The sequence below is a fragment of the Engystomops pustulosus genome, chromosome 2 (assembly GCF_040894005.1).
Source record: "Engystomops pustulosus chromosome 2, aEngPut4.maternal, whole genome shotgun sequence".
NCBI classification, from domain to species: Eukaryota; Metazoa; Chordata; class Amphibia; order Anura; family Leptodactylidae; genus Engystomops; species Engystomops pustulosus.
Window position 1 is genome coordinate 253,959,420 of NC_092412.1, and position 20,791 is coordinate 253,980,210.

The 20,791-nt window shown below is 46.1% G+C and overlaps 1 protein-coding gene across 1 annotated transcript in view; it reads right to left on the reverse strand.

The window, feature by feature from the left end:
* ILDR2 (immunoglobulin like domain containing receptor 2) overlaps positions 1-17,844 on the reverse strand; it is a 162,443-nt gene extending 144,599 nt beyond the window's left edge. The window contains exon 1 of the mRNA XM_072138887.1: positions 17,631-17,844. The gene's annotated coding sequence lies outside the window, so the exon portion shown is untranslated. The remainder of the gene's footprint in view (positions 1-17,630) is intronic.
* Between the last annotated feature and the right edge of the window lie 2,947 nt (positions 17,845-20,791).

Here is a 20,791-nt window from a genome sequence, read left to right on the forward strand (position 1 = left end):
GCTCTACTGATAATATCTTATAATATAATTAGTATAATGTATTACATATTATAATAGCTTGATTCACATGAAAGAAGAAGAAATGTAGCTTTGCAATAGTCTAGCCTATCATTTCCCCATCTCGGTCTGCATTATTAATCAGATTTTTTTAAATAATACTTTCAGATGGAGAATCCCTTTAAATAATTTGCTGTTTCTACTGCCTCTCCTCCTCCAGCTACACCCCTGCAGTGCTGCTCGGTCCCTGGCTGCATCATAATTAAAGGAGAAGAAGGAGAAGTCACGCCTGCATTATTAATCAGATTTGTCAGAGGAACCCATTCACACATCGAATTAAAACATGGAGTGTATTTCCTGTGTATTAAGCCCGATCCTGGGATTTTCCTGGAATTTGAACTTCTGTTGGTTTTGTTGGTGATTTTACATGTCACTTCCTTTATGTGTAAAATTATGGACCGGAGAAACTTTAAGACTGGAAAACCCCTTAAAATCTCAGTGTCTGAGTTCAGTGTATAGCAGCTACTTATCTCCAGACAAGGGATGAGATGGCGGTTTAATCTACCGTACGCTTTTATATAAGAGTCCATTGATTTTGTCCTCCGCTACCCACTGACAGCACAGACAGGTGACTCTTTAGTGCAGTAATGTAGTGGCATAAGTGGACGGTGCTGGAGCGGGGAGATAAGCCATGATTAATGGGGCCCTGCGGAGGTGTGATACTAACTAGATACTTGGTTAAAGGAGGAACACCAAGGGTTAATGGAGTGATCATTATATGCTCCATCCCAGGGAGGGGACACTCAGCACTGTCCATGGTCAAGTTTATGGCTATTAGTAATGCAACCTACATCCTACTTGTGTGTAGTGTCCTCTAGTGGCAGCAAGGTGTAAGTGCAGGTAGAGAATAGCCTAAAGCACAATCTATAACAAGTGATGTACAGGCAGTCCCCGGGTTACATACAAGATAGGGACTGGAGGTTTGTTCTTAAGTTGAATTTGTATGTAAGTCGAAACTGTATATGTTATAATTGAAGTTCTGGACATTTTTTTTTCTTTTGTCCCAGTGACAATTGGAGTTTCAAAATGTTTCTGTAATAGGACTAAGGATTATCAATAAAGCTTCATTACAGACACCTTACAGCTGATCATTGCAGTCTGGGACTATAGTAAAGCATCCAGAGAGCTTCACCAGAGGTCACAGTGGGCAGAGGGGTCTGTCTGTAACTATGGGTTGTCTGTAAGTCGGGTGTCCTTAAGTAGGGGACCGCCTGTATAGTGATAATATATAGTGATGTATATAGTGATGGCAAAGAGGATATTGGGGTTTTTTTGCATGAAAACACCGTTTTTTTCATACTAGTACGGTAGATGAGCCCTTCATTACACCCCAAAATACAAACCTAAAAACAGAGCCCCAATAATAAAGAAAGCCCAACCCGGGACCCCTAAATACAGAGCCCATGCCAGACCTCTAAGAAAATACAGATAGCAAGGAAAATCAGCATCTGACAATAATAATAAATCTATATTCCTATATCACCATCATATACTGCAGCGCTGTACAGATCAAGGAACAAAATGTCTAATCTATGAAATCAGACCCCCTGAGTGCAGGCCTAAATAAACAAAGACCCCTTCAAACACACTCAACCCCCTAAATAAACACAGTCCCCCAGATCAGACCCCCTAATAACAGATTGAAACCCCTAAAAAAACCAAGACCCCAGATAAGACCCCCTTAGTACAAAACCAAATCACCAAAATAAGCACCAACCCCCATATCAGACCTCCTAAGTATAGACCCCCAGCTCAGACCCTCTAAGAACTGACTTAATCCCTTAGGTAAACAGAGATCCAAGATCAGACTGTTAAAGGGGTCGTCCACATTCAGCAAATAATTGATTTTGTTTGTGTAGAGAAAAGTTTTCTAGTATACTTTCTGAATCAATTCCTCATGGTTCTCTAGATCTCTGCTTGCTGTCCTTATATAGGAAGCTTCATTGTTTACTTCCTGTGGATAAACACCAGACTCTGGTCATGGGATTTCATACAGGTGTACAGAGATATAACGAGCCGTGCACCTGTGGGACATCACATGACCAGGGATATAACGAGCCGTGCACCTGTGTGACATCACATGACCAGGGATATAATGAGCCGTGCGCCTGTGTGACATCACATGACCAGGGATATAATGAGTCGTGTGCCTGTGTGACATCACATGACCAGGGATATAACAAGCCGTGCACCTGTGTGACAGCACATGACCAGGGATATAACAAGGCGTGCACCTGTGTGACAGCACATGACCAGGGATATAACAAGCCATGCACCTGTGTGACATCACATAATCAGGGATATAACGAGCCGTGCACCTGTGTGACATCACATGACCAGGGATATAACGAGCCGTGCACCTGTGTGACATCACATGACCAGGGATATAACGAGCCGTGCACCTGTGTGACATCACATGACCAGGGATATAACGAGCCGTGCACCTGTGTGACATCACATGACCAGGGATATAACGAGCCGTGCACCTGTGTGACATCACATAATCAGGGACATAATGAGCCGTGCACCTGTGTGACATCACATAACCAGGGATATAACGAGCCGTGCACCTGTGTGACATCACATAACCAGGGATATAACGAGCCGTGCACCTGTGTGACATCACATGACCAGGGATATAACGAGCCGTGCACCTGTGTGACATCACATGACCAGGGATATAACGAGCCGTGCACCTGTGTGACATCACATGACCAGGGATATAATGAGCCGTGCACCTGTGTGACATCACATGACCAGGGATATAATCTGAGCTACGGAAGAACATTAAGCACACAACCACTGAAGAGATATGAACCCCTGACCTGACCTCAGTCCAGACCCTCTAAATTAGGTCCAGCAGAACCTGTGTCAACCGTATGCAATGGTCATTGTGCCATATAGGTTATCAGTCAGCATTACTTATACATTTAGGACTGGGTGTAGGTGCTCAGCTGTGATCACACGTACTATAACTCTGAGTATGATTTGTCAGTATAATAATGGTGCATGCTGGGAGTTGTAGTTCAGCCGTAGCTGGACAGCAGCAGGTTGTAGACACTAACCCCCGGTCGTGCTGAACGCTGACTCATCCCTTTAATGAGAGTTTTGCCCTTTGAAGCTGTAGCAGGACCGAGGCAGTGACTGGAGGGGAGGCTGACATGTCCCCCGTCAGGACGAGGCTTCATATCTCCGCTCACGCTCGGCTTCACATCTCATCTCCAGCCGCTGGACTGTGATTCACTTCTCATCACATTGAAATTAAATCCGTCATAAATCCCACAGACCCCCCCCCCCCCCCCCCACAAGGTGCGAGAAACCCGGAGCATCTCTACCAGAGGAACATCATGTGATGGCAGCCAGATACATAATATGCAGGAAGTTATTTTAAGAAATATTTAATATTACAGCACAATGTAATACACCTAATAAAGGATAAGTAATGTCATGTATGTACACAGTGACTGCACCAGCAGCAGAATAGTGAGTGCAGCTCTGGAGTATAATACAGGATGTAACTCAGGATCAGTACAGGATAAGTAATGTCATGTATGTACACAGTGACTGCACCAGCAGCAGAATAGTGAGTGCAGCTCTGGGGTATAATACAGGATGTAACGCAGGATCAGTACAGGATAAGTAATGTCATGTATGTACACAGTGACTGCACCAGCAGCAGAATAGTGAGTGCAGCTCTGGAGTATAATACAGGATGTAACTCAGGATCAGTACAGGATAAGTAATGTCATGTATGCACACAGTGACTGCACCAGCAGAATAGTGAGTGCAGCTCTGGAGTATAATACAGGATGTAACTCAGGATCAGTACAGGATAAGTAATGTCATGTATGTACACAGTGACTGCACCACCAGCAGAATAGTGAGTGTAGCTCTGGAGTATAATACAGGATGTAACTCAGGATCAGTACAGCATAAGTAATGTCATGTGTGTACACAGTGACTGCACCAGCAGCAGAATAGTGAGTGCAGCTCTGGGGTATAATACAGGATGTAACTCAGGATCAGTACAGGATAAGTAATGTCATGTATGTACACAGTGACTGCACCAGCAGCAGAATAGTGAGTGCAGCTCTGGGGTATAATACAGGATGTAACTCAGGATCAGTACAGGATAAGTAATGTCATGTATGTACAGTGACTGCACCAGCAGCAGAATAGTGAGTGCAGCTCTGGAGTATAATACAGGATGTTACTCAGGATCAGTACAGGATAAGTAATGTCATGTATCTACACAGTGACTGCACCAGCAGCAGAATAGTGAGTGCAGCTCTGGGGTATAATACAGGATGTAACTCAGGATCAGTACAGGATAAGTAATGTCATGTATGTACAGTGACTGCACCAGCAGCAGAATAGTGAGTGCAGCTCTGGAGTATAATACAGGATGTAACTCAGGATCAGTACAGGATAAGTAATGTTATGTATGTACACAGTGACTGCACCAGCAGCAGAATAGTGAGTGCAGCTCTGGAGTATAATACAGGATGTAACTCAGGATCAGTACAGGATAAGTAATGTCATGTATGTACCCAGTGACTGCACCAGCAGCAGAATAGTGAGTGCAGCTCTGGAGTATAATACAGGATGTAACTCAGGATCAGTACAGGATAAGTAATGTCATGTATGTACCCAGTGACTGCACCAGCAGCAGAATAGTGAGTGCAGCTCTGGAGTATAATACAGGATGTAACTCAGGATCAGTACAGGATAAGTAATGTCATGTATGTACACAGTGACTGCACCAGCAGCAGAATAGTGAGTGCAGCTCTGGTGTATAATACAGGATGTAACTCAGGATCAGTACAGGATAAGTAATGTCATTTATGTACACAGTGACTGCACCAGCAGCAGAATAGTGAGTGCAGCTCTGGAGTATAATACAGGATGTAACTCAGGATCAGTACAGGATAAGTAATGTCATGTATGTACAGCGACTGCACCAGCAGCAGAATAGTGAGTGCAGCTCTGGTGTATAATACAGGATGTAACTCAGGATCAGTACAGGATAAGTAATGTCATGTATGTACAGTGACTGCACCAGCAGCAGAATAGTGAGTGCAGCTCTGGAGTATAATACAGGATGTAACTCAGGATTAGTACAGGATAAGTAATGTCATGTATGTACACAGTGACTGCACCAGCAGCAGAATAGTGAGTGCAGCTCTGGAGTATAATACAGGATGTAACTCAGGATCAGTACAGGATAAGTAATGTCATGTATCTACACAGTGACTGCACCAGCAGCAGAATAGTGAGTGCAGCTCTGGGGTATAATACAGGATGTAACTCAGGATCAGTACAGGATAAGTAATGTCATGTATGTACAGTGACTGCACCAGCAGCAGAATAGTGAGTGCAGCTCTGGAGTATAATACAGGATGTAACTCAGGATCAGTACAGGATAAGTAATGTTATGTATGTACACAGTGACTGCACCAGCAGCAGAATAGTGAGTGCAGCTCTGGGGTGTAATACAGGATGTAACTCAGGATCACTACAGGATAAGTAATGTCATGTATGTACACAGTGACTGCACCAGCAGCAGAATAGTGAGTGCAGCTCTGGTGTATAATACAGGATGTAACTCAGGATCAGTACAGGATAAGTAATGTCATTTATGTACACAGTGACTGCACCAGCAGCAGAATAGTGAGTGCAGCTCTGGAGTATAATACAGGATGTAACTCAGGATCAGTACAGGATAAGTAATGTCATGTATGTACAGCGACTGCACCAGCAGCAGAATAGTGAGTGCAGCTCTGGTGTATAATACAGGATGTAACTCAGGATCAGTACAGGATAAGTAATGTCATGTATGTACAGTGACTGCACCAGCAGCAGAATAGTGAGTGCAGCTCTGGAGTATAATACAGGATGTAACTCAGGATCAGTACAGGATAAGTAATGTCATGTATGTACACAGTGACTGCACCAGCAGCAGAATAGTGAGTGCAGCTCTGGGGTATAATACAGGATGTAACTCAGGATCAGTACAGGATAAGTAATGTTATGTATGTACACAGTGACTGCACCAGCAGCAGAATAGTAAGTGCAGCTCTGGGGTATAATACAGGATGTAACTCAGGATCAGTACAGGATAAGTAATGTCATGTATGTACACAGTGACTGCACCAGCAGCAGAATAGTGAGTGCAGCTCTGGAGTATAATACAGGATGTAACTCAGGATCTGTACAGGATAAGTAATGTTATGTATGTTCACAGTGACTGCACCAGCAGCAGAATAGTGAGTGCAGCTCTGGAGTATAATACAGGATGTAACTCAGGATCAGTACAGGATAAGTAATGGTATGTATGTACACAGTGACTGCACCAGCAGCAGAATAGTGAGTGCAGCTCTTGGTTATAATACAGGATGTAACTCAGGATTAGTACAGGATAAGTAATGTCATGCATGTTTAACATTCCCCACCGGGGCCTGGCCTTTTCTTGGGGCCTGGAGGCAGCCGGGGCCCAGAATAGCGGAGTGGCTGGCGGTTGCGGCCTGGGGCACACTGATGTCACGGTGCTTGGTATGGGGACCGGAGGGCTGCCCTGCAGCCTGGCAGGTCTCCAGCAGGAGGTGTGTGCAAGAAATATGGAGGGAGAGGCTGATGTACTGATTCTCCCTGGGGCAACCCCTGAGTGTCTATAAGATAGGTCCCTGGGTAATGGATGGGGAAGCCCGTGGTGGTAACAGTTGTATCCAGGAATCAGACGAAGTCTGAATACTCATGATTCTTTATTGAACAACAGGTAGCAGGCAACGGGCCTGAACGGTCAAACAGCAGATCTGGTCGTGGAGAGTGGTCCTCAAGAATAATGCTTCAGCCTGGTTGTAGATGGAGGCTGGGATAGTTGAGGTGGAGCTGTGTCCAAACTGTGGAAGCTGCAGCTCTGGATTAGAGTCTCCTGACTCAGTTCCTGGGATTGGTTTTTGTGGTAGCACTGAAGGTGTACTGGACACTGACTCTCTCTTCACTCTCAGACTCCTGTAGTCTGGACTGGACCATGAGATCTAGACAGACCAGCTAAGACAGGACGTAGACCACTTCAGACTGGACCATGTGCTCCCCATGCACAGGGGTTTTATACCCCCCCCCCCTGGTCAGATGGTAGAACCTCACCAATCACACTCCAGTTTACAATACAGCCAGTATAACATAGTACACCCATTTAACTATTGCCTTTCCAGGCGGAATCTACAGCTGCTATTACATAATGACAAAGTTCTACAACCTTATAGAGGGTTCGCGACTCCCCCTAACAGCTCCTGACCTGGAGAGGGCGCTATTCGCAACTACCAGCCTGCACATGCATTGGCAGGGGTGTTGCATAGGAACACAAAGACTGCAGCAGACTAGTGAGTGCAGCTCTGGAGTATGCTGGTAACAATAACTTCTAGCTTTAACATTCCAGCTGGAAATTATTACATTTTGTAAATAAGAAGAGGAAACTTCTGACACTTTGGGAAAATATGGTGATAGAATTTCTTATTCTGTCTGACATATTCATTTTCACTTGAACGCCAACTCTAAGAAATGTCATAATTGAGTTTCTGACAACTAACTCTGCCCTGTTCATCTCACCAAGGAATAGCATGAGAATGACAACATCTTCTAACATGACGCCAGTAGTCACTGCGCTAATTGGTTACATAGTCTCTGATGAATTCCTGATTGATGGGAGGAAAATATAATCAGGAGGGTCAGGCCTGTAGGATATCGCACAGGAGGAGAAATATCCAGCGGCTCTTAACTGGAAAAGTCTTGAAACTTTGTATAGTACAGAAATCCGACAGCTGGGGCCACAAGGAGACTGGCAACCAGTCTCACATCATTGGCCGCTTGTATCATTAAATTCTGAAATCTCCAATGTGTGAATAGGAAGAAGGAAGCTCATTTTTATTGTACTGCATCTGCACGTTCACTACAATTGTAAGAACTAACATTTCTATATCATAATAATACTGCCCCCTATGTACCAGAATATAACCACTATAATACTGCCCCCTATGTACAGGAATATAACTACTATAATACTGCCCCCTATGTACAGGAATATAACTACTATAATCCTGCCTCCTATGTACCAGAATATAACCACTATAATACTACCCCCTATGTACAAGGATATAACTACTATAATACTGCCCCCTATGTAAAAGAATATAACTACTATAATACGGCCCCCTATGTACAAGAATATAACTACTATAATACTGCCCCCTATGTACAAGAATATAACTACTATAATACTGCCCCCTATGTACAAGAATATAACTACTATAATACTGCCCCCTATGTACAAGAATATAACTACTATAATACTGCCTCCTATGTACAGGAATATAACTACTATAATACTGCCCCCTATGTACAGGAATATAACTACTATAATACTGCCCCCTATGTACAGGGATATAACTACTATAATACTACCCCCTATGTACAAGGATATAACTACTATAATACTGCCCCCTATGTACAAGGATATAACTACTATAATACTGCCCCCTATGTACAAGAATATAACTACTATAATACTGCCTCCTATGTACAGGAATATAACTACTATAATACTGCCCCCTATGTACAGGAATATAACTACTATAATACTGCCCCCTATGTACAGGGATATAACTACTATAATACTGCCCCCTATGTACAAGAATATAACTACTATAATACTGCCCCCTATGTACAGGGATATAACTACTATAATACTGCCCCCTATGTACAAGAATATAACTACTATAATACTCACCCCTATGTACAAGAATATAACTACTATAATACTGTCCCCTATGTACAAGAATATAACTACTATAATACTGCCCCCTATGTACAAGAATATAACTACTATAATACTGCCCCCTATGTACAAGAATATAACCACTATAATACTACCCCCTATGTACAAGGATATAACTACTATAATACTGCCCCCTATGTACAAGAATATAACTACTATAATACTCACCCCTATGTACAAGAATATAACTACTATAATACTGCCCCCTATGTACAAGAATATAACTACTATAATACTGCCCCCTATGTACAAGAATATAACTACTATAATACTCACCCCTATGTACAAGAATATAACTACTATAATACTGCCCCCTATGTACAAGAATATAACTACTATAATACTGCCCCTATGTACAAGACTATAACTACTATAATACTGCCCCCTATGTACAAGAATATAATTACTATAATACTGCCCCCTATGTACAAGAATATAACTACTATAATACTGCCCCCTATGTACAAGAATATAACTACTATAATACTGCCCCCTATGTACAGGAATATAACTACTATAATACTGCCCCCTATGTACAAGAATATAACTACTATAATACTGCCCCCTATGTACAGGAATATAACTACTATAATACTGCCCCCTATGTACAAGAATATAACTACTATAATACTGCTCCCTGTGTACAAGAATATATCTACTATAATAATGCCCCCTATGTACAAAAATATAACTACTATAATACTGCCCCCTATGTACAAGAATATAACTACTATAATACTGCCCCCTATGTACAAGAATATAACTACTATAATACTGCCTCCTATGTACAGGAATATAACTACTATAATACTGCCCCCTATGTACAGGAATATAACTACTATAATACTGCCCCCTATGTACAAGAATATAACTACTATAATACTGCTCCCTATGTACAGGAATATAACTACTATAATACTGCCCCCTATGTACAAGAATATAACTACTATAATACTGCTCCCTATGTACAGGAATATAACTACTATAATACTGCCCCCTATGTACAAGAATATAACTACTATAATACTGCCCCCTATGTACAGGAATATAACTACTATAATACTGCCCCCTATGTACAAGAATATAACTACTATAATACTGCTCCCTATGTACAAGAATATATCTACTATAATACTGCCCCCTATGTACAAAAATATAACTACTATAATACTGCCCCCTATGTACAAGAATATAACTACTATAATACTGCCCCCTATGTACAAGAATATAACTACTATAATACTGCCTCCTATGTACAGGAATATAACTACTATAATACTGCTCCCTATGTACAGGAATATAACTACTATAATACTGCCCCCTATGTACAAGAATATAACTACTATAATACTGCTCCCTATGTACAAGAATATAACTACTATAATACTGCCCCCTATGTACAGGAATATAACTACTATAATACTGCTCCCTATGTACAAGAATATAACTACTATAATACTGCCCCCTATGTACAGGAATATAACTACTATAATACTGCCCCCTATGTACAAGAATATAACTACTATAATACTGCCCTCTATGTACAGGAATATAACTACTATAATACTGCCCCCTATGTACAGGAATATAACTACTATAATACTGCCCCCTATGTACAGGAATATAACTACTTTAATACTGCCCCCTATGTACAAGAATATAACTACTATAATACTGCCCCTATGTACAAGGATATAACTACTAGGTGTATCAGGGACCTGAAGCTGCAGGCAGAGTTGTATCATGGACCTGGGGCTGCAGGTAGAGGTTTACCAGGGACCTGGGGCTGTGGGTAGAGGTTTACCAGGGACCTGGGGCTGCGGTAGAGGTGTATCAGGGACCTGGGGCTGCCGGTAGAGGTGTATCAGGGACCTGGAGCTGCCGGTAGAGGTGTATCAGGGACCTGGAGCTGCCGGTAGAGGGGTATCAGGGACCTGGAGCTGCCGGTAGAGGGGTATCAGGGACCAGGAACTGCAGGTAGAGATGTATCAGGGAGCTGCAGCTGCATGTAGAGGTATAACATGGGCCTGGGGCTGCAGGCACAGTTGTATCAGGGACCTGGGGCTGCAGGTAGAGGGGTATCAGGGAACTGGAGCTGTAGGTAGAGGGGTATCAAGGACCAGGAGCTGCAGGTAGAGGTGTATCAGGGAACTGGAGCTGTAGGTAGAGGGGTATCAAGGACCAGGAGCTGCAGGTAGAGGTGTATCAGTGACATGCAGTTGCAGGTAGAGATGTTTCAGGGAGCTGCAGCTGCAGGTAGAGGTGTATCAGGGACCTGGGGCTGCAGGTAGAGGTGTATCCGGGACCTGGCGCTGCAGGTAGAGGTGTATCAGGGACCTGGAGCTGCAGGTAGAGGTGTATCAGGGACCTGGAGCTGCAGGTAGAGGTGTATCAGGGACCTGGGGCTGCAGGTAGAGGTGTATCAGGGACCTGGAGCTGCAGGTAGAAGTGTATCAGGGACCTGGAGCTGCAGGTAGAGGTGTATCAGGGACCTGGAGCTGCCGGTAGAGGTGTATCAGGGACCTGGGGCTGCAGGTAGAGGTGTATCAGGGACCTGGAGGTAGAGGTGTATCAGGGACCTGGGGCTGCAGGTAGAGGTGTATCAGGGACCTGGAGCTGCAGGTAGAGGTCTATCAGGGACCTGGAGCTGCAGGTAGAGGTCTATCAGGGACCTGGAGCTGCAGGTAGAGGTGTATCAGGGACCTGGAGCTGCAGGTAGAGGTGTATCAGGGACCTGGAGCTGCAGGTAGAGGTGTATCAGGGACCTGGAGCTGCAGGTAGAGGTGTATCAGGGACCTGGAGCTGCAGGTAGAGGGGTATCAGGGACCTGGAGCTGCAGGTAGAGGTGTATCAGGGACCTGGAGCTGCAGGTAGAGGTGTATCAGGGACCTGGAGCTGCAGGTAGAGGTGTATCAGGGACCTGGAGCTGCAGGTAGAGGTGTATCAGGGACCTGGAGCTGCAGGTAGAGGTGTATCAGGGACCTGGAGCTGCAGGTAGAGGTCTATCAGGGACCTGGAGCTGCAGGTAGAGGTGTATCAGGGACCTTGAGCTGCCGGTAGAGGGGTATCAGGGACCTGGAGCTGCAGGTAGAGGTGTATCAGGGACCTGGAGCTGCAGGTAGAGGTGTATCAGGGACCTGGAGCTGCAGGTAGAGGGGTATCAGGGACCTGGAGCTGCAGGTAGAGGTCTATCAGGGACCTGGAGCTGCAGGTAGAGTTGTATCAGGGACCTGGAGCTGCAGGTAGAGGGGTATCAGGGACCTGGAGCTGCAGGTAGAGGTGTATCAGGGACCTGGAGCTGCAGGTAGAGGTGTATCAGGGACCTGGAGCTGCAGGTAGAGGGGTATCAGGGACCTGGAGCTGCAGGTAGAGGGGTATCAGGGACCTGGAGCTGCAGGTAGAGGGGTATCAGGGACCTGGAGCTGCAGGTAGAGGTGTATCAGGGACCTGGAGCTGCAGGTAGAGGTGTATCAGGGACCTGGAGCTGCAGGTAGAGGTCTATCAGGGACCTGGAGCTGCAGGTAGAGGGGTATCAGGGACCTGGAGCTGCAGGTAGAGGGGTATCCGGGACCTGGAGCTGCAGGTAGAGGTGTATCAGGGACCTGGAGCTGCAGGTAGAGGTGTATCAGGGACCTGGAGCTGCAGGTCGAGTTGTATCAGGGACCTGGAGCTGCAGGTAGAGGTGTATCAGGGATCTGGAGCTGCAGGTAGAGGTCTATCAGGGACCTGGAGCTGCAGGTAGAGGTGTATCAGGGACCTTGAGCTGCCGGTAGAGGGGTATCAGGGACCTGGAGCTGCAGGTAGAGGTGTATCAGGGACCTGGAGCTGCAGGTAGAGGTGTATCAGGGATCTGGAGCTGCAGGTAGAGGGGTATCAGGGACCTGGAGCTGCAGGTAGAGGTGTATCAGGGACGTGGAGCTGCAGGTAGAGGGGTATCAGGGACCTGGAGCTGCAGGTAGAGGTGTATCAGGGACCTGGAGTTGCAGGTAGAGGTCTATCAGGGACCTGGAGCTGCAGGTAGAGGTCTATCAGGGACCTGGAGCTGCAGGTAGAGGTGTATCAGGGACCTGGGACTGCAGGTAGAGGTGTATCAGGGACGTGGAGCTGCAGGTAGAGGTCTATCAGGGACCTGGAGCTGCAGGTAGAGGTCTATCAGGGACCTGGAGCTGCAGGTAGAGGTGTATCAGGGACCTGGGACTGCAGGTAGAGGTGTATCAGGGACGTGGAGCTGCAGGTAGAGGTGTATCAGGGACCTGGAGCTGCAGGTAGAGGTGTATCAGGGACCTGGAGCTGCAGGTAGAGGTGTATCAGGGACGTGGAGCTGCAGGTAGAGGTGTATCAGGGACGTGGAGCTGCAGGTAGAGGTGTATCAGGGACGTGGAGCTGCAGGTAGAGGTTCTTGATCACGTATCGGTGCTGTACCGTACACTCATGCAGGATCCTATTATATCCAGCCACAGGCACCATGTCTGTTCTATGGCTCCAATCCTGCAAGTAACTGATGGTAAAATCCTCCTTAAATAAATTGAAAACTTAATGTGGTGTAAAGTCATTATTTTCTAGTAAATACGCCTGCGGGTGACGTAACCCAGTTAGCGCCGTATAAGCGAGACTCGTCTGTGCAGTGAGCGATGGTGGGAGGGGGTCTGGACGTCCCACAAAATCTCTGCAAGTCACAGTCAGCACGATTGTAATCAGAAGGGTGCAATACTTCATTTCTCCTGCGGGGGCAGTGCAGGGAAAGTGAGCAGACATTTTTACTGGAACTCAAGATGCCAAACTGTACTGATCGGCTCTCTCCCTCCAAAATATATCACCCTTGTCTGGATAAGGCAACATTTTGGGAAAAAATCCTGCAATGTTCTGCTTCCCTGGGTCAAAGCCGGGATTTAGGAATTTTGAGATAATGCAACATCCCAGGTGAAGGTCACATAAGCTTCTCACATCCTCAATACATTGCACAAAGATTTATTCTATCCTTGTAATACGCCCTAGTTCAGATCACCCAGACCCCTGACAGAGAGAATTATGGTCCCTGAAATGTTGCTTATATCTCCCAATATTTATTTCTATAGAGTTTCCACTAAGTCTGAGCTGTATAACCGTATATACAGAGAGCTCCCCCTAGTGGTAGCTGTTGTAAGGAGAATTTCAGTGGTTCTGACCATGCAGACTGCAGCCGGTGTTACGTATTCTCCCTGGTGAGATGTGTAATCAGACCTTTGTGTATGTTGTTAGTAGTCCTGCGGTGGATTTGGGTCCGGCCGGGATTTATTAAGATAGTTCCTCCGACGTCCACCAGGTGACGCTGTTGCGCTGAAAAGCATCGGAACGCACTGGAATTCAACGAGCCGGGCTGAGTGAAGGTAAGTGCAAGCTTCGCGACAGATTTTTTTGTTTTAAATGCAGCGGTTTTTCCGAATCCGTCAGGTTTTCATTCGGCCACGCCCCCCGATTTCCGTCGCGTGCATGCCGGCGCCAATGCGCCACAATCCGATTCAGGGGTAATCGGCGCTAATCGGAAATATTCGGGTAACACGTCGGGTAAATCGGGCCCTTAGTAAATGACCTCCACTGGCTGCAAAGAGCACAGGAGTGTAAGGACATGCCCACAGTGCACTTGGAGACGTTACAATCCTGGAAAATAAATCCTTATATCACAGTCCTGCTGCTACTAACCTGAAACACAAAGGTCTCCAGGGCCAATACATATATGAAAGTACCAAGCACAGCAGTATTGGTGAACACCTGCACTGAATATGGGGAAGCTACAATCCTGTAATATAGATCCATATATCACAGTCCTGCTGCTACTAACATACACAAAGGTATGATTACACATCTCTCCAGGGATAATACATAACACTGGCTGCAGAGAGCCCAGAGCACAGCAGTGTGAGGACACCCCCCCCAGTGCACTTGGAGAAGCTGCAATCCTGGAGTATAAATCCATATATCACAGTCCTGCTGCTACCAACAACATACACAAAGGTCTGATTTCTCCATGGGCAATACATAGCACTGGCTGCAGTCTGCGGGGTCACACCTCCTGTCATAGTTATGTCCTCCTGTATGGGTGGTGGCAGCCTGAGCTGGCGTTGTACCACTAGTCGGTATTGTACAGTGCAGGTAGTGGCGGTATTACATTGCTCCATGTTACGTGCAGCTTCACAGCTCGAGCCCCAGTGATGCCCCCCCCCCATCCATCTTCCTCCCACTGCTTCATCTCCTGCCTCCTCCTCCTCAGCTGTTGCCTGTGTCCCCGGCGCCCCTCTGGCACTTCTCATCGTCGCTCTGCCTCATCGTGTCAGACAATGAAGGATTCTTGGTCACGGAGCCGGCACCAGATGCTTCAGAGCGAAGCCCGAGAACCCACCGGACCCTCCGCAAAGCCCGAGAGACCCCCGGACCCTCATAGTCCTTATAGAACCATATGGAGCGTTGCATCACTACAATATATTGCAAGATGTTTTTTTATGGGGCAGGATTTTATTATTTTTTTTAATCATTTTTTTATTTTTTGCAAAAAATATAATGACATGTTATGTCCTCCTCATATTCACCGAAGCTTCTCTGAAAATTCTGGAGTAAATTCATGATAATGAGGCCTGAATATTGCAATCTGTTGCTCTCCCATATTCTGCAGCGCAGTACAGATTGTAGGGGACATATACAAGAGCTTACAATCAATCCCATAAACTAAGTATTGATCACTCAGTGTTTTTTCTTCCTCCACGGATAGCCTCATCTGCACTCATGACCGGGAAGGGGGTGATACATGATATCTAAGAGAACTGTAACCGGGTATCCTGAGCTCTTGTTTCATATTACAAGCCTTCTACAATACTGCCCCCTATGTACAAGAATATAACTACTATAATATTGCCCCCTATGTACAAGAATATAACTACCATAATACTGCCCCCTATGTACAAGAATATAACTACTATAATACTGCCCCCTATGTACAAGAATATAACTACTATAATACTGCCCCCTATGTACAGGAATATAACTACTATAATACTGCCCCCTATGTACAAGAATATAACTACTATAATACTGCTCCCTATGTACAAGAATATAACTACTATAATACTGCCCCCTATGTACAAGAATATAACTACTATAATACTGCTCCCTATGTACAGGAATATAACTACTATAATACTGCCCCCTATGTACAAGAATATAACTACTATAATACTGCCCCCCTATGTACAGGAATATAACTACTATAATACTGCCCCCTATGTACAGGAATATAACTACTATAATACTGCCCCCTATGTACAGGAATATAACTACTATAATACTGCCCCCTATGTACAAGAATATAACTACTATAATACTGCCCCCTATGTACAGGAATATAACTACTATAATACTGCCCCTATGTACAGGAATATAACTACTATAATACTGCCCCTATGTACAGGAATATAACTACTATAATACTGCCCCCTATGTACAGGAATATAACTACTATAATACTGCCCCCTATGTACAGGAATATAACTACTATAATACTGCCCCCTATGTACAAGCATATAACTACTATAATACTGCCCCCTATGTACAAGCATATAACTACTATAATACTGCCCCCTATGTACAAGAATATAACTACTATAATATTGCCCCCTATGTACAAGAATATAACTACCATAATACTGCCCCCTATGTACAAGAATATAACTACTATAATACTGCTCCCTATGTACAGGAATATAACTACTATAATACTGCCCCCTATGTACAGGAATATAACTACTATAATACTGCCCCCTATGTACAGGAATATAACTACTATAATACTGCCCCCTATGTACAGGAATATAACTACTATAATACTGCCCCCTATGTACAGGAATATAACTACTATAATACTGCTCCCTATGTACAGGAATATAACTACTATAATACTGCCCCCTATGTACAAGAATATAACTACTATAATACTGCCCCCCTATGTACAGGAATATAACTACTATAATACTGCCCCCTTGCTGGGAGGTTGTGTGTGAGCAGAGCTCCTGAAGTCTCCTAATGCCTGGAGATAGCCCAGGGCGGGGCCACCCTGGGTGGGGAACTTCCCCAAGCAAGGCCCAGGCTCCAAGGCCTTCTCTGGGAGGAAACTCTCAGACACCAAAAACTGAGGATGCAAATCCTAAAGTGAAGTCTGTGAGTAAGGTGCAGAATGTCAGTGGCTCCAGTATAGCTGGAGTTTGTGAGAGAAAGAAGGTGAATGTTTTGGAAAAGCAAGAAGCAGCAGTGAGTTCCAGTCTGGTGAAACCATCTCCCAGTGTTAATGTGCAGCAAAAAACAGTGAGTGAGACCAGAGCGCTGGGTCAGGCAGCAGGGAAAGGTGTGCAAGAGCAGAGGCAGCCTCCATTACAGGCCTCAGCTGTGCCCTCTACACCTCCATCCAGGCACAGGAGGACATCTCTAGAGCGCCAGACTATCTTGGAGAACCTGCAACAGTCTGTATTCATCCGGCCTGAGAGAACCAGGTCTGGGAGTGGAGGTAACAAGACTGTAAGATCTGTGGAGGCCGAGGTGAGACCAGCAGGGAGGCCTCAAGCTGCTACCAGCGCTGTCACTGGCAGGAAAGTGGGACCCAGTCCCCATCATGGACAATGTCATCCCCCAGTAGTGACAGCCGCAGCGCGCCAGAGCCCACCAGCGGCACAGAGGCCCGGACCCAGCAGCAAGTCATTACCCTCAGCATGTAACCAACCTGCAGCCTCTCCCAGTCCTGTGGCTGAGCGTGCACCTGTAGCCTCTCCCAGTCCTGTGGCTGAGCGTGCACCTGCAGCCTCTCCCAGTCCTGTGGCTGAGCGTGCACCTGAGCTCCACCTCGCTGATCAGATCCCAGCGCTCGTGAAAAGACTGGAAAAGCTGAAGGAGCAAAAACTGCTGCTGCAGAAAAACATCGACTGCGCTTACAAGCTGAAGGCAGCGAATCCTGAGAGACACGAGCTCCTGGACAAGAAACTGGCCACACTGGCCAAGCAGCTCGCTGACAACATCACCCAAACTGAGGCAGTCCTGGAGCAGATGGGACCCCTGGCAGAGACCTTCAGGAACCAGGAGCGCTTCCAGGCGCAGAAACATGGAGGACCATCATATCCTGCACCCGTGACCTGCCCTGATGTCGTCCAGCAGACCCAAGTAAAGCCAATACTGCAGCCGGCAACATTCCCCTACCACAGAGCCAGTGATCAGCCACTTACAGCAGAGGCACTACAAGTCCCAGCAGCCTGCAATCTGCAGCAAGAACAGAGACACCTGACTGATGGTGATGGTGCAGTGCAAGCACCACAAGACTCAGATGACATCTCCTCGCAGAAAGACTGTAGAGATGTTCCTGAAGGTAACACTGCAGCAGCGCAGCAGAGCTCCCAGGTGACACCAGAGCAGGACAATCAGGACTCTGCTGTGCCTGTTACTGACTCTGCTGATCCTAATGTTACAGACTCTGCTGGTCCTAATGTGTCTGATACTGCTGATATGTCTGTGGTTATTGCTGCCAATGTCTGTGATATAACTAATCCCTGTATTGATACCTCCGTGTTTGATAATATTCCAACAGAAGGGGCTTCACCATCTGTCTGGGATGTTGTTATAGAGCAGTCAGAGCAGTGTATGGAGGCTGGGGACATGGAGGCTGATGGTGGGGAGGAGGTAGAGCAGTCCAGTGCTCAGGACTTTCCTCCATTAGTTCCTGATGGTGGCGCAGACCCCCCTGTTTCAGATGCTCAGCAGCGCCCCCAGTCACAGCGTGGTACCGGTCCTGATCAGGCCTCCTCTGGCAATGCCTGGAGCCGGGGTGCACCATCCTTTACATCTGGCTCGCATTACACCGGTCAAGCTTTTAAGAGGAGGAACGTGGTTAGGTTTAAGCACAAAGGGGCCAAGGAAGACCTACCTGACCGGAGGTTTGTAGTAAGATCTCTGCTATGTGACCAGATGGGTTTCTCGCCAAGTGACATCCTGGCAGTGATAAACCTCCCCGATCGCCAGGGATATGATGTCAGTTTTAAGTTGATGTGCAACCTGGACCGGTTTTGGGCCATCTTCCCCAGGTTTAGAGATGCAGAGGGGTGGAATACTTTCAGCTTCATCCCCATCTCTAAACTTGGCCAGGTTACTGTCACCATTATCTTCTGGAATGAGTCTGTGCCCCCGCAGGATATTGTCATCTGGCTCAAGAGGCACTGTGACCTCATGTCAGAGCTCACCAAGACCCGGGATGAGGACGGGATCTGGACAGGAGGGTGGAAGGTCCTGGTGAGGTTACGCCAGTTTCATAACATAACCCAACATCTGCCCAACTCCTTCTTCATTGGTCGTGAGAAGGGAGTATGCTTCTATCAAGGTCAGCCCCGCAGATGTTTCAAGTGTGGTAGAGTCGGTCACGTGGCCAGTAACTGCTCTGTGGTCAAGTGCAGCCTTTGTGGGGACATTGGTCATGTGAGTGCGGACTGCCAGAACATCCGTTGTAATCTGTGTGGAGAGATGGGGCATGCCCACAGGGATTGTCCTAATGCATGGCATAACATCTGTAAGACCTTCCCTGATGAAGATGTACTGGCAGGGGCAGATGACCTGGGGGAGGAGGAGACTTTGGTGTCAGGGTCAGCTCAGGTTGGGCCAGAACCTCAGTGCGTTGAAAATTATATCATACCAGACCAGCCTCAAATAAACACCATACCAGAACCAGACCAGCCTCAGATTAAAACCACACCAGTACCAGACCAGTCTCAAACAAAAATCATTGAGGGGAACATGCAGGTTGTCCAGCAGGTTGTACAACCCTCAGTGCCAATTCCTTCTCCAGCACCAACTTCTACAAAGAGAAGGAAGAAGGATACATCCACCCGTAAGCCAGAGGGTGAGTGGACCACTGTCCAAAAATCATCCAGGATGAAGGTGGACAGAACAGCAGATGTGACAATGACCGTAAACAGGTTTAGTGTGTTGTCAGAGTCAGATGCGGAGGAAGAACTAGAACGTGAATTGCAGAGAATGGTGGCAGAATATGAGGATGAGCCAGATGCAGATCCCCCATCCAAACGGAGACCTCAGGCAGTAGGGCCAGAATCTGAATCGGATATGGAGACGGGTGGTCAGCAGGAGGGCTCGGACTCACACTTATGATGATGGGGTTACTCTCTCTGCTTCTTCTTATGGCTCTAATGGCGGATTTTCAACTAAAAGTCATCTCGACTAATGTAAATAGCATTAGGGCAAGGAAGAAAAGACATGCGGTGTATGAACATCTCCAATATCTGGACGCTGATGTCTTTTTCTTACAGGAGACTCATCTCAATAGTCTTAGTCTCTTACGAGAAGCAGAGAGGGAATGGCGCTCAGGTCCATCCTTCTGGTCGCTGTCTGTGGAGCCATGTGCCGGGGTCTCCATACTCTTTAATACACACAATGCCACCATACATAGACTTACCGAGGTATTGATGGGAAGGTGTCTGGTGCTGGAGGTTACCATCCGAGGTAGGAGGCTCCGACTTATTAATATCTATGGTCCACAGACAGTGACTGAAAGGGTAAATCTGTTTAATGAGGTAAAACCCTATCTCTTTACATCTGTGCCCGTAATCATGACGGGTGACTTTAACGCCACCAGAGCATCTAGTGATCGATCCAGTGGTAGACCTCTCACCAGGGACTCCAAGGTCTTGAATGCTATAATCTCGCAGTCAGGTCTATCTGATGTGTTTGTGCAGGGTGGTAGGAAACCCAAATTTACCTACTCCTGTGCTGGAAGATCTAGCCGGATAGACTTGGCGCTGGTGAGTCCTATGGAGGTCATAGGTGAGAGAAGCGAAAAGTGTGTTCCCTATTCAGATCACCTTGCCTTATATTTTTGTTTAGGTGCTA